Raw genomic sequence first — 18,687 nt, 5'->3', positions numbered from 1 at the left:
CTGTTTATTAACACCTAACCACAACTTAATCTCCCTCATGTACTTCATACTGTACACCAGTTACCCACTTTCCTAGCTCAGCTTTCTGGGTCTTCAGAATGACAAGTTTAGCTCCTCTAAAAAAGTAATTAATTAGCAGATGTTAAATTAAGAGGCTTTATTTTCTTTTATATAATTAATCCCCAAACCAAGAACATTTTTGCAAAAACATGCACACAACCTTGCTTTCCCACTATCTAAACATTAAGCAGTGACAGTAACCCAGGCCAATCCCTGAAAAACAGCAATTCACAGACGGGAAGTTTGATCTTTCAATGGACAGCTGGATTAAAACATCACCATTGTGTTGTTTACAACATATCATGTAAGATCCTCCAGTGGAGGTAATCAGTTTGTTTTGGGAAAGGATTTTTATGCAGTAACTTCCAAGATAATGGAACCCCCTTATCTGCAGCTAAGCAAGCCTTCCATCTAACATCAGGCACATTTAATTGTTCACTGAAAATTGACTTGACATATAACCAATATAATTGCTTTCCCCCTGCAGTCTTAAAGGTTGTATCCCTTCCATCCCTTGCATTACCCTCTCCAATTATTTGACTCTGATTCTTAGTTTTATTGGTCCAGCTCTGCTCTGGCTTCAGGTTCATACAGTCTGCAGATAGAGCTAGAAGACGACTTTTAGTGCACTGCCATTTATCTGGTCTGAAAAACGCCTGTGGAATGTAGAACTCTAAGTGTAAAATGAAGGAGTAAAGGAGAGGGAGAAAATGGCAGCAATATTTTTGCTCCCACAAAGGATTTTCTGAACTGCCTCTGGATAACATCTTTGTTCCTTAAACTCTGAAACTCTGAAAATGATGGGTATTAGAAGCATTGCAAATGATAATCCTTGCTGAGTCCCTTTTTTTCTCACCAATTGGTTTTTCATCTGAACCATAGTTATATAGATCCCAGACAGTATTTTATCTTATATGGAATTGTTATATGCAGGTATATATGGTTATATACACTTATATGTGGTGGAGGTGGAGGCTGAAGACTCATGCTCACTGTCATATGTGATGGACCAAGATGGACCAAGACCGATTCTGCTTAGAGGAATCATCAAAAATCCCCCCTCAAATGGTCTAGATTAGAAGCTCAACACTACATGAAGCACACTGTCTGTATAATCCACACCAGAGGGGGATTTACAAAATATTAACTACAGAGGTATGAATAAATGTGACCCCTTTGTCTTCTGGAATACAAACAATATGGCATTTAGCTTTATCCAATGCTATTAAGGTTAAGGATAAATTTAAAAACAATTAAGAAAAAAAAGCACTCTACATACATGTTTTATTCCTGTTTAATCAATTGTATGAATGAATACTGAGGGCACTATATTTCAAAAATGAATCTGTCTCATACAGCTACCCCACTTGCATACATTGTATCACTGCTTTGAATCAGATTTCTGATTTGGTAATTCTATATCTATGGTCTGATTGTCCGGAGGAAAACTACAGAGATTCATTCACCTGGATTTCATTCATCATCAGTCTTCATTGAGGCTATTAATTTGCATTACAAAAAGGCTGTATCCTGGGTAACGTGAAAAAGAATGTAAATTTATTTCTACACCAAAGTGAGGCTGGAAAAGAAGTGTGACTGCTACTGTAATTGAGAAGTAATGTCAAATATGTGTATCGTATTAGTTGCCCTATAGGCTGTAATTGTACAAATCTGATAGTACTGTGTCCTCAAACAGACCTTGCTCTCAGCTGAGAACTGTCTCATTGTGGAACTGTGCACATCCTGTCCCCGTACTGTCGCTATACTTGCTGTATGCACTTTTGTAAGTCGCTTTGGATAAAAGCGTCTGCTAAATAAATAAATGTAAATGTAAATACATAGAAAAGCTGAAGTACTCTTCCATATTGCCTATGCCCATGTTACATAGTGTTGTTGCAGTGGACTCTCAGCTGCAGCACTACCTAATTGTTTTCACATCATCAATTAATCAGTTGTCCAGTGGATGAATCTACTGCATAACTGGAGACCAGAGGTGATTCAGAGATTGAGACCAATAACAGTGTCTGGACCATGTGACTTGTGCATGAAAGCATTCTCAGTTCATGAATGATCACAAAGGCAATGTAATATAGGCACCTGAATACACTGAAATGCTGACACCAGGCAATTTACACATGGGCCCACATTCGCTCCCACACTATATCTGCCATCTGCTCAAAAATCCATCCAACAGGGTTCTCTAGCAGTAATGCTGTGCGTGTCTCATCAGTATCTGGTCAGCTTTACCATGTCATGATGTGTTCTGCTTCCCTCACCTATTGCTGGAATAAGGGAATCTCTGTCAACAGGGCAGGTTCTGGTGCAAGCTTTTCCAATTCCATTTGACTAGGACAATTAGATTTCTCCCTGGGGGAAGCTACAATTCGTATTATCCAATTCCATGAGGGGAAGAAGTCTATTCATCATTGAGTTGAAAACACATCCAGTAGCTGTTCTGTGCTTATGCCAACACTTGAGACACTTGAGGGAGACACTTGGGGAATAGTAGCTGTGGCTCAAAGTAATTGACTGTGCCAAGATCAGCCGTAATGGAATGATGGTGAACTTTGTGAAGAGAAAAGGGTCTCACCCTCTGGTAGTGGGAGATTACATCTAGTCTGCCCATTTAGCTGGGACATCCTATGCTTTTGATTTAAAATACAAGTGAATAAAGCAGTGGGATGGAGTGGTTGTCCTGCTCATGCCTGGTTTGAAGTTGGAGATTATCTCCAGTTCTGTGTCATAAAACTGTTACGTTACATTTGCTCATCAGATCCTCTTACCCTAATTTAGATAGCTTATGATTTTTTACATGCCTTCCAATTATTTAGCTGGATATTTGGTAGGATAATTCACCTGTGAAATGCACCAGTAAACTTTGGGTTATGAGCCCTGCTGCTTGCCAATACGCTACTGCGCCAGTTTAATGATTATGTTTCTTGGACAGGATATGCATCTCAGTGTCATTATCTCACAGTCAAATAATTGCAGGCTGTGTGCCAAGAGAGGCCAGGGGTTTTAAACTCTCCAGTATTGCAAAGCTGAGTATTAAGCACACAAACATTGTTGACAATGTCCAGAAAAAAAAAAAACAAAACTAAAGTTATTAAAATAGGGGTAATGTGAGAGTGGAGACATATGTAAACTAATATACATATGCTGAAACAGAATTAATTCCTTTTGTGAAAGGTTAAGTTCAGTTTAGTTGTTGTAACATGAACTGCTGCCAGCAACTAACAAGTTCTATAACGTAATGGATTCAGAATACAGTTCTTGAATTCAAACAAAGACTACAACTCATCCTTCCACATTTTACACCAACAGTGTTATACTCATAGCAGCAGTGTTTGCTTTTTTGGTCAACGACTGTCATTTCATTGTCTTTGTCAGTAGCTCACACTTGTGGATATTTGTCTCTTACTTGTACTTGTGTGTACAATCTCTTTGGATATTGGACCATCTAACACAAATGATAGCGGAAATTTAATCTCAAAATGTCCTGTGATCAGTCAGCACAAAGTGGAGCCACAGATGCGCTGCCTGCACAGAGGAATGAGCTTCCATTTTGAGTGGAGGGTTCGATGTCGTTGTCCTTCCCCTCATGTATTCAACAGTACGAGCTAACTCTTGGTGTACACTTCTGACTGTGGTAAAGCTAAACTGGTACCTGCTAGACTTGCTGGTCCTGCATTTGCGTATTCACAGAGCCTTCTTGCTGAAATCAAAGGGGAATATGAACAAAGGGCAGTCTCAGAGCTGTTTTCAGATGCATACAGTTTTTAGCCACATTCCAATTTGATCTAATTTCCAATCTTACCTAGCTTTCCTGTTTAGTTGATGAGGCTTTCCAAACTTATGGTAGGGAAGCAAAGCAAAGTGAACTTTTCAGGAGATTTACCTTGTGGTTGGATTAGACTCTATGCTCCAACTGAAAGTGCATAAACATGTGGCTGCTACTGTGAAAGAGGCACTGAAAATTGCAGTGCAGCGTGAACATGCTCCTCCTGCCCTCAGCATCACAGCTCCCAGCTTGCTTATGTCTCTGATTGTTACTGCTGCTACAGCACAGCATGTTTCTCTAGTTCCCTCTGACGTTGCTGACTGGGGCTGAGACGAATCAATCCAGGCAAACTGAAGACAGTATGGATCGTTGAGCAGAACAGTTCTGCCACTTTCAGCATGAAGTCAAGGCAGTGGCACAATACTCACCTCTATCACAACAAGAGGATGGCTACAACTAAAACTGAGGTTACAAATCATTCCATAATCAAGGAGACTACTCACCCTAATCAAGGTATTCTCCCACCTGTGGCCGTGACAGACACCTTGATCACCACCAAAAAACTACATCTGGTGACCGACACCACCGCTGCTGTGCCTTTGGCAGTGAAGCATCAAACAGATAGCAGAAATGAGTCTCGTGAGCAACAGTGTGTCTCACCTTCAGGGAGGGTGCGCTTTGATTCACCTGGGTAGTGTCAGGGACGTGATGATTCACGATAGCAGGGAAAGAGCCATTAGCTCACTTTGTAGACCAAATGTCAGCTGCCAACTGGTTCACCCTCCCCTGCTTGACTTCACCATGACTTCTTTTAATTCACCTGAAAATAGATTACACCAAGGTCAGTGCGCTGCTATATACACAGACTCATTCCTCTACAATGCAGTATATAGCTCTCCCAAGTGACAGTGTACCTATGCTGAACATAACAGTGACCTCCTCTCTGGTAGGCATTGATGTCATTATCCCATTGTACTGACTATGTGGGTATTCTTGAGCCACAGTGGATTGATACCTCTGGATTGGCAATCGCCAGGACTCTCACTATAGTTTAGAATGGTCTGGTGGCTGTATGGATTGTTAATCCATCCACACAGCAATTGCAGCTTCCTAAACTCCATTTCCTGGATCAGCTACACTCCATCACTGGCTGCCAACAGGACTATGTCATTGTCAGGGCTGTTCTCTCCAATACCTCTTCATGATGTAATGATGTAAGCCTGATGTTAACATTGACAACACATGTCCAACCGCCTAACAAAAGTTTCAATTACAAGACCTTCTCCTGAGTTTGATAATATATTTAATACCCACTCTCATGATTGTCACCAGACATTTAAGTGGAACACTGCATCAATACTGGTGAAAGGAAGCCAGTAAAATTATGGACATATCATACTTCACCAGCATAGCAGGCAATTATGCAAGTGGGCATTAACAAACTCCTCCAATAAGGGGTCATTGAAGAATCCCATATTCCATGGTCATCATGAGTCATTCTGATTAAGAAATAAGACGGAACATCCTGTTTCTGCATGGACTACGGGTATCTTACGTCTGTCACAATCACAGACTCCCATCCTGTTTCCCATCCTGTCACACCTTGGACAGGCTGTCTGGCACTCAGGTCTTCAGTACTATTAACTTTACCTCTGGGTACTGACAGATACCTCTTCATCGAGCTGCCAAAAAAAAAAAAACACTATTTTAACTGGATCTGGCCATTTCTGGACTATGTTCCTAGGCATCTGCAATGCCTCCCCCCACTCCACTTTACAATGCTTGAGTTATTTCTAAGAGGATTACATTGGAATATTTGTCTGATATATTTAGACTATATTATTGTTTACAGTGAAACTTTTGAACAACACCTCCATCATCTCAGACATATTTGACAGATTTGAAGTACCAAGACTGATGCTCAAACCTTCCACATGTCATTTAGCTGAACCCTCTGTTATTTTCTTGGGACACTCTACCAAAGTCCCCTACTGAGATCAGAGCATTCCTTGGATCCTGCTTATACTACAGACATTTTATCAATGGTTTGGCCCACATAGCAGAGCTACTTTATTGCCTCACACACAAGAATCTTCTCCAATTTCTTTTGTATGGACTGATGACTGCCACACCGCCTCTCAGATATAGAAAAATATCCTGTCTAACCCATCTGTTATACCTTTTCCGTATGTTGGGGAACCCTTTTTGCTGTGCTGTCCACTGATGCCTAAAACCGCCTGTCTTGGCACAAGGCTTCAGTTCCATAGAACAATTAATGTATTATGCTAGTCATGTCCTCATGACTGCAAGGAGGAAGTGGTCCACTTTTGACCGTTTTTGCCAGGTCAGTGAGACACTTCCATCACTATCTAGCAGGTGATACATTCATACATTCATACATTCAGATGAAGTGGTCCGCTTTTGACCATTGATGTTTTGCAATTATCAGGTCAGCAAAACACTTCTGTCACTATCTAGCAGGTGATACATTCACCTGCTAGATAGGCCTATTCCCCAGTGAGCTTTAAAATCCAGAATCTGTTGAGTCCCAAGGCTAAACCCCAAAAAATACATTTCAACTCACCAAAGCATTTTACATTACACCATCCTCACCTGGTCCTGCATCTGGATCTCAGCTTCCATCATGCAGGCCTCTCTCTAACAGCCCTAGTAGGCTTCTTCTGTGCCCTACCATTGCCATGTTCCCATTGCTCACTACCTACACACTAACCAGTGCACATCAGCAGTCATTATGTTTTACCTGTTCATCCCTGTCTGAGAAACCTGGCAGGCCTCACAGGGTGAGGTGGATGCCTTGCCGTTTGGAAGACTTTATTTTGACCTGAATAAGCAGTTTGGCTTTTGTTCTATGGATTAAGTTAATGAATAAGTGTTGGCCTTTTTCTGTTGTGGGGTTGTGGGGTTATTCATATTTGTTATGCTCTATAGAAATAAAGACTTTTTGTAGGGGTAGGACATGTGAGTGGAAACATATGAAACGTGTGTGTTATATGTCCACGTTTTATGACATACCAACAGTGTTATAGTAATAGGGATGTTGGTGAGGAAAGTTTTAGTGAATATCTTTCATTTAATAAACCTTCCATGGTAATAAACTATAGTGTATATATATATATATATACAGTATATATATGTATATATGTAATATATGCTGTATCAGATAAGGAAGACTTGATTCACTGTATATCACATCCAAAACATTCTATGTTTTGATGTTTCAAAAGTTTGTGTGGGAGAATCATTCTGATGGAATTTAAGAACATATGTTTAATATTTGTCATTTTTTATTTTATTTGAAATAAATCCAAAGCTAACAGAATGAAATTAAATTTGGAGAGGAAAATGACTATTTTTCTTTAGGCCTCAGGTACAGTTTGTATTTTGTATTCAAACATGCTGGTTATTGAGAGAAATTTCTTATCATAATGTAAAACTTAATACTTGTGCACATCTTAGTGTAGATGCAATGTCAATATTTTTTCTAATTAAAAGTGAAGAGATTCAATCAAACATGGCCCCTTATCTCGGTATAGCTCAACATGCAAGCTCTCTCTCTCTCTCTCTCTCTCTCTCTTTCTCTCTCTGTTTCTCTCTCTCAGGCGCACACACACACACACACACACACACACACAGATTGGTGATACCAGCCCTGTGAGAGTAGGATACACACATACATACAGTGTATATATATATGTGTGCACAAGGCCTTTGATGGAAAATATGCAACTCAGGTTCTGCATAGTCTGTTTCCAATTCATGACTAGTCAAAGATATAACACCTTCAGCAGCAGGCACCCATTATGGGCTGATACCATTAGAGGTTCTGCAGGGAGCATTGGCCTACTTTAATGACCCATAATTAAGCTGTAAAAAAGAGGAGAAGCACAAAAAGCAATGCAACTTTAATGATTTAGTTGCTGCAGTACCCAATGTTGCAAGTCTTTTTGATAGCACTGATGTTCCACGGTGATTGAAAGCTTTGGACTGGGATTCCAGTGGGTGGATGATCCAGAATTAATGTTTTTAATAAGCTTAATCTTTGATATCCATCACTTGTATTATATTTTCTTTCAAAATATATGACAAAACAAATTCAGTGGATGAACATTTTCATTTTTATCATAGTGAAGTATGCTTTAGTGTGCAATCGCAACATCGCACATTTGCCAAACGAAGAGGCTTTTGGGAAAGTGAGGCATCATTCTCGGTTGTCCTCAAATATTCTGCCTTCTCCTTGGATGATTGGTATTTGTATGTGTGTGTGTGTGTGTGTGTGTATATGTGTGTGTGTGTGCGTGCACTTGCATGTTTGTGTTTCTGTGGGCATATAAATGTGCTCTCATGGTTATCCCATAGTAAAGAAACACACACTTGAGCTAGAAGATTGGGAGTATCTGGTATTCATTCTGTATTTTTCTGAACAAACAAACAGCTATGGAAAATTCTGCAAGAGGGTGTGGCCTAGTTTGGCATGGATAATATACCTACACAGGCAGAAGGGTTAGCCTTGTTTGGCATCTGTCTTTTTTGAGAAGGAGCAGTTCAGAATTTCAGATTCTGCATAGAATTAATTGATCTTTATCCTATGGATATTTGCTTATGTAGTGGACTAGCCAACTACAGGTAGCCATCTAGATAACAGAGATCTTTGTAGAAGCTGTGCAGCATTGATCAAAAGAACAAACTGTGTGTAATTTGTCTGGTCGAGTACAGGGAATTGCTTTCTTTAGTATAGACAGTGTATCTGTGATCTGCTTTAACTGATACATTGTCCATTCATAACATCACCTTGTTCAGTATATGTGATGTATTGCACATGTACAGTGGAGGTTTAGACTTTGACTGTTGTGCATGCCTTTTGCATGCATTCAGTGTTTGACTGCAATAAACTAGCAATAAAATTACTTGTGCACTATAATCCCTGGGGACACATCCTGGACATCTGAGAAGAAAATAAGAGGAGGTTGTCCCTCATCAATAAAATATAACAGATTTGGAGACTGATATGAAGAAGTGTCCAGAAGTGATTTAATGTAATATTTTAGATGAAAAACTGTATATTTTGTTGAATGACTTAAAATTGATGAAAGGAAGAAAGGGAGGGGCACGGCAATCCTATAAGGGAAAGTAATTTTGAATGATAATTTTCATTATGTTCCTGGAAATGTAATGTGCATGTATAGAATCACTACCTTCCATGTTTGTCATGTCAAATGTCACAGAAACCTATTTCCTCTCCCGTTTACATTACTTTCAATCACTTTTTGTCTTTGACACCAGTACTTCATATTTTTGTATAAATAGCATGTAAGATTTGCATTCTCTGGCTAAGTAGCTACTTTCATACAATTTATCATCTACTATAGCTGTTCACAATAATATCAAAACTAATGTTTTTCACTGAAAAACCAAAACAACATTGTTGCTATTCCCTCAGTAGCTGGAGCTGAAAGCTGACTGGCAAGTAGCCTTCCCAACCAGAAACTGAACACAAATAACAGAGGAACAGAAACCAACATGTTCCCCTTCAGTTTTGTGGATATCTTCACAGGTAGAGAATGTGGCCTTATTTGTGTTCATGATGGTCTGATAGAATTAGAGGTGAGTCTCAGAGGTTACAGGAAGTAGAGTCTGGGACTTGACGGGTTAGGTGGAAGCGACGTGCTCAATTCTCAATTATAAAGTTACCAAAGGCATTTGATTCAAAGGGGCAGATAATCTGACTGCATGCTTAACAATGGCAGCTCCTTCCTTGTCCTGCTCATCTGAGAGAGATCTGGTGAAGGCAGGTGCTCATGAATACTTATTATTAGTGGGAAACTAATGGATTCTGACTGTATTATGCCTAGAATTCATTTATTTAATCCATGTTTAAATTTCTCACACTTTATTGCTGTGTGCCATTTGGAAATTACATTTTATTTATTGTGACCTTTTCACATGTAATTGTTAATATTAATAGTTATTATATATTTTACAGGGAACTCCCTGACCTATGATTTGAAAATGTTGAAATTTAACATTTATTCTGCCAAACACAGATGTTTTAACGGATGAATGAGCTTTGAGCTCCTGCTCTTTTTTTAAATACATATTGTAATTAGTTACGCAAAAGGTTTTTATCCTAATTAAAGGTATGCAGAATTTTTTGCCCTCATTATAATTTTGCAACAGATATCAAGAAAAATGATATGAAAGTATATCAATTTAATACAATCAACATCCAACAAACACCAGATGCTCAGATGCAAATGTGATTTCCCTATTTTCCAGAAGTGCAGTGAGCATCCTAATTATAACTGCTTCAGAGGTGTGATAAATGTGGTAAGTTAAAGTATGATGTAGTCTGTTCCAACCTTTTTAAGAATACTGTTGAGCTAACTGATATGTAATGTGATAAGCAAATACAATAGCACATAAAAAGAGAAAAAGACCGAAGAAGAATTTTAAATTTGAATGTGAATGTAAAATGAAATACTATACCATCTAGCCATAATACTTGCTTATGAACCAGCAACCTTTCAGTTTAAAGACCTGTTCTTTACCACTATGTTACATTGCCACCCTTGCATATTTAATTTTTTTCAGTTTCCCTATTTACTCTTATTGGTCTGAATCAGTCTCCATACATCTGCATTTGCAATACCACTGCTGTCCAGCATTACTTGTATGTGCTGACCTAGGATCAACTGGCCATTTCACCCTGTCTGATGTCAATTTTCTGGGCTGATCCAGTCATAGGAGAGGTAGAGATGGCATCATTGTCCTTGCTGCCAGATTGAGCAGACATAATTTATCCTCTCATTTAAAAACATAATGTATAAAATCATGTTGTGCAGCACCTCAGTGAGACTTCCACCTAATAGACAGGAAAGGACACAGACACAACATTCTGGACTTCATTTTTCATTCAACACTTGTCTGCTTGTCAAACACTCAGTGGGTATGTAGACCTCACTGACTGGCAAGTGACTGACTGACTGGGCCCTCTATGTCAATAAGTTATGTAAAAGTAAACAATGGGCTGGTCTCAGATGATCATGTTGCATAATGGTTATCCAACGGAAACAATAAGGGAACAGAATTCCTGAACCAATCAGAGTGTCAATCATTGTATTCATTCTCACTGGGTGATTAACTATTGAATGCCTCATTTTGCATGGTGGACCTGGGGGTCTGGTCTGTCAAAGCTGAATAAAAGCTGTCACTGAAGTCATCTTTTGCTGCTGTTTGTTATTTCCGGAAAGGAATATCAATGAGTGGTGTCTGAGCTGTCCACATATTCAAGCAAATTATTAAATAAATGAAGAAAGTTCTCATAGTACTTAGTATTTGTTTGCAATAAATTCCAAACCCCATTTCAGCTTTATTACTCATCAGGGCTGTGTGCATTACCCATATGCATTATTTTTAGAGAACAGTCAGTTAGAGAGGGTTTTCACTGTACAGGGATGTGAAATTTGAGCAATTTTGTGTTTTTCTTTGAACCTTGTTTTTGCCAAGCTGAATTCTTTTGAGTGGTTTGCTGTAAGGAGGGACATGTAAATGCTTTCATGTGGCATGCTAAAACCAAATTCTTAGCTGTCATTTAATATGTGCACCTGGTTTATGTATACGTGTGTTCATATTCTTTTATGAACAGCATGGATAAAAGACAAAATATAAATCAGTCCTCCTAGAAAACGTGTCTTATGGAGAACAGATCATCTCTTTCAAATGCCTTAATATTGCCCAGTCTCAGCAGGAAATAATTTTTTTTCCAGCCTCTGTGTGAATGCTGCAAAGTCCCCACATGGCATTTAACATTCTCAAAGGGTATAGAACCATTTAACCAGAGACACTTTGATTGTGGCGCTCTTTTTTTCAAATGTAAATGATCGGTGCACCTGCACATTTTCCAGTGATCATATTCGTTGAACAGTAGACCCCAGCAGAACTTTTCTCTTTTTTAACCCTGAAACCGATTGCTTTAACCCAGACTGTGGTTTATGCATTATGGATTTTATTTTTCAAATCCGCATCCTGTTGGAACACCAGGAGGTTTCTTTTATTGGCCTTGCAAGACCCACTCCATCAGGGGCTGACATTGAAATGTATTGAACACTGGCAAGTCTAAAGGTTATGGTCAGCTTGCCTGTTAGAAAGGGCATGAAAGTGCACTCCAACCTATAACAGTAATGTGAAGGCTGTGGAGACAAGGCTGTGTGAGCTTGTGCCTAATTGTGTGCAGTTGTGTGTATCTGTGAAGGAGTCAAATGGAAATCCAGCACCTGTCTATTTACACAGCCACTTGCTAATACAGGATTTTACATTAATTTCCAATCAGTCTGGACAGCAGCACAGATACCATGACATCTTTAGCTTCTTCACCTCCTGGTCTGAATCTACCCATATTGCCATATTGTTTATTTTTTTATTAATTAAAAGATTGAGCATATGGTCAAAAGGGTTATGGGAATTATGTGGTTTGTACAGCAGATTGCAGATTGCACATCTTTTGTTTACCTTTGTTGCTCTCATTGCTGTACGCTTTCAACTGGGTCTCCTTACAGCCCAGATTCTTATTATAAGCTGCTATCTTAAACTTGCATTGCAGGTGTAATCTAGCTACTCAAACAGACAAGAGGAGATAGCTCCTTCACATTGTTGTGTGCAAGCCTCCATCCAGCACAGTACACCTAACTCAGTGCTGAAAGTCTGCAGAGACGTGGGTGTCTCGAAAGTGTCCTTGGCTCTTCCCTGTTTCATCCAGGCTCCTTCTATTGCAGAGCCTCACTTCCAGTCTGTTAATTTGGATCATTCTCCCAGAAAAAAAGTTGATTGGCCCTTCTGTTCTTAGTTGTCAATAGTGCGTGTGCTCATGCCTATTTGGCCATTCCTTATCCTGGAAGAAAAGGATTCTGGTTTACACAAAAAAGAACGAAGATGAAAAAGAGATCAATTAAAAAGCAATTTGTTTCAAGTCAGTTGCAACTATGCCTATGTGGGAGTCCTTTTGAGAGGTCCGATTACAGTAGATAAAACACAACTACTGGATGAGTAGATAAAATACAGCTCCATGTGAGATTAAATTTGCACGTGACGGCAATCCATGTTTGAACAGGCAAAGAAACTGGAGATGAGTGTACTTGATGAGTGTACTTGTAGAGAAGCTGGCTGACACTCCTTCAGGTGTGACTTGTTAGCCAATAGGCTGGTTCTCCAAACAAATTCTCAGGTGCACACAATTAACAAATGATTGACACAACTAACAATTAGTCACTAGGGGGAGGTGGTCAAGGCTCTCCTTCACAGTACTGTATAAGTATCTTGTGTGGCCAAAACTTCTTACCTCTATTGTGTCTTAAACCTATATCTTTACTTACCCACAAAGTTTCTAATTGTGTACTTATGTGTGGTCGCATGTGTGTTTTAATGACACCTAGTGGGATAACCCATTGGACCAAAAGGACTTTGGATATAGGAGGATTTGTGTCCAAACCTGATGGCTTCCCTGAGGTCTGCCTGCATTCATCTGGAGTTAATCCACCACCTAAGTCACTGCCATCAATCAAACCTGAACCAAGGCTTTGGCTTACAGCCCCTTGGGCTATCACCAGATCATCTCCTTCAATCTCTCCTTTCTAAGTACAACACAGCATAGCATATCCATTTTGGTAGGTATGTTTCTTCTGTTAAACAAAGGGCTCAAAGCTTTGTAATGGCTTTCAAATAGTGCTTTGTTTCTCTGCTCTAATGTCTATTCTTATCAGACTGATTGAATATGCTTACTGCACTGAAAAATGTCTTCCTCCCTCCTGCTGCCACGTCACTGTGGAAAAAAAGCATACAGTGTGTTTTGCGGGTGGTGTGTTAATAAGAATATCACGTCATCTGTCAATGACACCTCTGTAACGGTTCCTTTGGCATTCATCAGGGAGCATGTCAATCTCCAGCATGTTTCCCTCACAAATAGTGGATGAGTTTTCCTTTCACCCGTGAATCATCAACCAGCTCCAGCATACTCATTAGTGGTGCTGATCTATCTTGTGTCCACAGGGAACAGTCTCTTCATTACTCCTGCTAGAGGAGAAAGAAGGGGAGAGGTAGGAAAAGAAAGAGGGAGGGAACGAGGGAAGCATTAGGACCTGTCAAGGGAGCACCTGGAGTTTTCCTCTTAAGTTATGAAAGCGGGGGAAAGGGTTTGTGTGGAGGTGGTAAGCATTTATCATTCAGCCTGGTCAGGGGTTGCATTCCAATACCAGCTCTCCTGCGCTCTGGGAAGGAAGTAGGGAGAAACTGTTGATCTGATCTCACTCCGTGAGTTCTAATTAGAGACCACATTTTAGAGGTAAAATATATCCAGTGAAGCGCATGAAGTAATTCTGAAACAAAATGAATCTCAATCTTCAGTAAGCTATTTTTGATAAATGATGATAATAAGGTAAAGCTTTTGTCCTCTCTATGAAAATATTTCTGTGTGCCCTTTATAGGTTAGATAATTGCCTTCAGACTAACTGTGCATGTGCAATGTGAGACAGTTCTTTGGCTCATGCCTTGGTTTAGGGCCTCTGCTGTCTAGCCTTGAAGCTGCGAACTAGCGAATAAACCAACAACCAACTTTTCAAGAGGGATAATTAAAATAAACCATGGTAAAATAAAACACCTCTTGTTGCATGATTCTTAAATTGTGTTTATTTTATTCCTTTTTAATATCATTTTTGGAATGACCAATTGTGTCAGGTGAGGCAAACACATCCCATCCTCTGAAACATGTGATGCCAGCCATACACACTACAGTTTGCATGCCAAGCTTGTGCAGACATGAGTTGGAGGAGGACACTTCATATGCAGACTGTGGGCACCCAGCTGACCATTGGAGGTCACTGATGACATAAAGGGTGGACAAGCCCCTGGCTGACATACCTTTCCCTATACCCTCAGCGGAATGAAGCTGTTCTGCCATTATGGGTCCCGATTATCATCAGCTAATTACCAGTGTTGTGCATGAACGTGTTAAAAGAGCGTGTTCATTGAAACAACACAAGTTGAAGCTTCTGTCCAGTCCTGGGAAATATCTGCGAGTGATTGATAATCAAAAAAAAATCATTAACAAATGGTAAGACCAGCAAGAAGCCACAAAGTTCCTCCACCCAAGTCAAATTTACAGCAGCATTTAGTAAAGGACCAGTAGACAGACTTATACTAAACTACATTGTAGGAGATCTGAAGCCTTTGAGCAAGGTCGAAAAGCTATCCTTCATCAGATTAGTTACTGGTTTGCAGACATCTAGACGTGTGCCTTCAAGAAGGCAGGTACAGGTACTCTAATTATTCTTCCCTCTTTTCCCCCTCCATAGAGTTAACAGGGAGTGTTGCAGCTGTTCTGCGGGGCAGGTCGCTGGATCTGGGTCCCCTCCTTCGCGCACTGCATGCGGTGTTTGTAGCGGTAGAGTGCACTTCACTCTTTATTGTGGTCACTCTTTGCAGTACGTGTGTATATGTGCATGTGTGTGTAAGCAGGCATCAGGATCAAGGCCATGCATGGTGTATCGGTCTCTCTCCCCTCCCAGCAAAGGTAACCTCCCCAGTGGTCAGCCTACTCATCCCTTGCCATTTTCCTCCAATTTATTGTCTCTGGTGGCAGCCATTACCCCTTCCTCTTGCGACATTGCTTGTCCCCCATTACGGTCTAACATGTTTTTGTCAAGTTTGTAAAAATAAACAGCAGACTTATATTTTATTGGATTTATTTGTTAATACAAATTGTGCATCCAAACTGTGAACCCTCTTGTCTCAGTACAAGATTTTAGGGGTCTACATTGAAAGCATTTCTTGGGGTGAAAGTCCCCAGGTGGTGTAGTCGAGTACCTTAGAGCCAAGACCTTTACTATACGTCCTCCAGGTCACATATGCAACAACCGTCTCGCATAGCAACCTTAACTCCCAAGGCAGATACCAATGAGGCTGCTGACGCTGCCATTCCTGCACATGATAAACTTATCCTGCACACTGTCTGTGATGAGTTTGGCTTTTGTCGATTCTCTCCAGAGGACATTGACTTCATACACAAGTTTGTGGATGTGATGAGCACCTTAGCATCTGCATTGAACATCCTCCATGGGGAGAGCAACAACTTCCTTGGGTACTTGGCTCCAACAATTGTGCAAATGCAAAGTGATTTGAAAGGCCTGTTGGATGAGTGCACAAAGCCCACTGCTACACAAGGTCTGATTACATGCCATCCCCTTATACAGAACATCATGCAGTCACTGGAAACAAGACTGGAAGGCATGCTTGAGAAGAAGGAACACATATTGGCAGCTATGCTGCTGCCAATATTCAAGCTTGACTGGGTGGAAGATGAGGTGAAATGTCAGCAGTACCGAGCAATGTTGAAACGAGAATTTCGAAGTATTAACTCTGATGATGACTCGGAAGTAAGAAGCTCTGATCAAGCCCAGTCCAGTAGTGACATTGACAAGAAAAACACTGTTGCATCATTTTCTCAAATTTGACCAGATCTGTGCGGCTATTGAAGATCTTAATTGGCAGTTGTGGTACAACATATTTGGGATGAGTGTATTGGTGTAAATAGGTGTAGCTGCATGAGAACAGAGAATGACTTACTTTTATTTTTGTTTACTCAATGTTTACTTTTTAGAGGCAAATAAGACAGTTCATCACAGTCTCATCTACAGATGGAGACAGTTTCCCATCCTGTATCACTCCAATCTTTGCGATCCCATATTATCCACCACGTTACTCAGACACTTTGGGGACAAGGACCCTCCAACATGTGTACAATTATTACAAGGTGTGTAGGATGACTGAATCCAGAAAGAGTGACTGTAAGTTTGGCAAAGCCGGTAGTCAGAATATGTTGATAATGGACCCCAGTTCTACAGGGACGATGCAGCGGATACACAGTGAAAAGAGCATCCTGGATGAACCAGACTGTTCTATGGGGTTAATTTCTATTGTAAAGTGTTTACATACAAAAAATAAAGCACAGTTCCACATTGTTTCCCTTTTGCGCACTCTGCATATTTTTTCCATATCTGTAGTAAATTTTTGAAAATTTAAAAAATTTTAAAAATATTTTATTCAATATTCTAATTCCCATTTCATGTGTCAGGGTTAATTTCTATTGTAAAGTGTTTACATACAAAAAATAAAGCACAGTTCCACATTGTTTCCCTTTTGCGCACTCTGCATATTTTTTCCATATCTGTAGTAAATTTTTGAAAATTTAAAAAATTTTAAAAATATTTTATTCAATATTCTAATTCCCATTTCATGTGTCAGAATATTCCTACAGTATCATTTATTTTAAGTTCCTGCAAGGTGGGCAGGATATGTGTAATTAGTTGTTGCTTTTGTTTGAAGGGTATTATGCATGGTTTTTGGTAGGTGAGTAGTGAGGACTGAGTACATTGATGTACATATGCATGCAAAGGAGAAAACAAAGGAATTTACTTTCCATGTATTTCACTGGCTTTTAATATTGTCTTGGGAGAGGGGGGCTGTTTGGGACTCCAGTTGTAAATTCTGTTCCCCATGGTTAGGAGTGCTGTGTATCGGGATTTCCACTTGCTGTATAAAACTTGAATTTAGGAAGCTTGTTTGGGTTTTGGGGGCAGGTCTGAGTGCACTGTTTGTACTGTTAGTTAGGGAACATTGTTTAATTGAATTATTCCTCTCAAACCTTGTCCTGAGACTTTTAGGCCTACCAGTGCTGGCTTTTACTGTTTTATAGTGGCATATTTGTATTTAAGTCCTGCTTTGTTGTTTGCTGTATGTATTCTGGGGTCCTTACTGCATGAGGAGAGGGGCTTAAAGAGGCTGGAGATACTATTTACATTGCCACTGAGGGGATTTGGCCAAGACGCCCTCCCCCTCCTTGTAACACAAGGACTTCACCTGCTTTTTGGTGTGAGGTTGAAGGCTGTTCCAGATGTTCCAGACCATGCCAACTAGGGCGAGCCCAAGTGCTGCCCGCAGACAGCAACATGGCCTTGCATCACACACATATCAATAAAGACACTATAATTTAACAAACACTCTATGGATGAGGGCTTTACACTCATCTTTGAACTGGGAATAGCTGATAACCTCACTGCTGGATCCATATGGCTCATTGCAAGGTAAGTCCTGTTTTTTTTCTTTTTATCTTCTCCTTTCCCCTTTTAATTGGGAGGAGTACCATGCAGTGGTTAAACTATTGATTGTGTGTTCCAAAAAGGCTAGTAATGTGCCTATAAAGTGCACCTTGAATTTGTGAATATAGTATATGGCTTGAGAAGTAGTCACTCTTGTAAATTGATCATATATCTGCATTGTACATGTATTGCATTCAGGAAATAATGACTGTATGCATTATTGTTTATCCTATTGGTCAGGGCTTAGACCCCACCAGCTGCAGTAGGGGGAGTGTGCTAGCACAGAGAGATGGGCAAAAAGCCCATTGTTGCTTTTTTGATCTATGTAACATTTATGTTTTTTCTGCCTTATTTGTTATATGTTGAGTGTACATACTGGTGCGTGTAGTCAGCGGAGCACTGTACTAAACCACCACTGCACCTATGTGTTGTTGCATCTGTGCCATCTTTAAGGAACTAGGACTCAAGGTAGAGTCTCACTGACCACACTACCTGACAGTGCAATTAGGATAGTTTGTTGAAGTACAGTTTTATTTCTTTCATCTTCTCTTTGATGTTTTCCTCTTCTTCCTCCTCTTATTCTTTTCTGTTCTCTTTTAGTGATGAGGAAGCAATGCCTCAACTGCCTGTTTGGGCTTGTATCTTCTGGCCAGTGGCCGAGGACATGAAAGACTGTGAGAGGCC

This window comes from Megalops cyprinoides, chromosome 7 (genome assembly GCF_013368585.1).
Source record: "Megalops cyprinoides isolate fMegCyp1 chromosome 7, fMegCyp1.pri, whole genome shotgun sequence".
Taxonomy (NCBI): Eukaryota; Metazoa; Chordata; class Actinopteri; order Elopiformes; family Megalopidae; genus Megalops; species Megalops cyprinoides.
Note: the sequence above shows the minus strand (reverse complement) of the source record.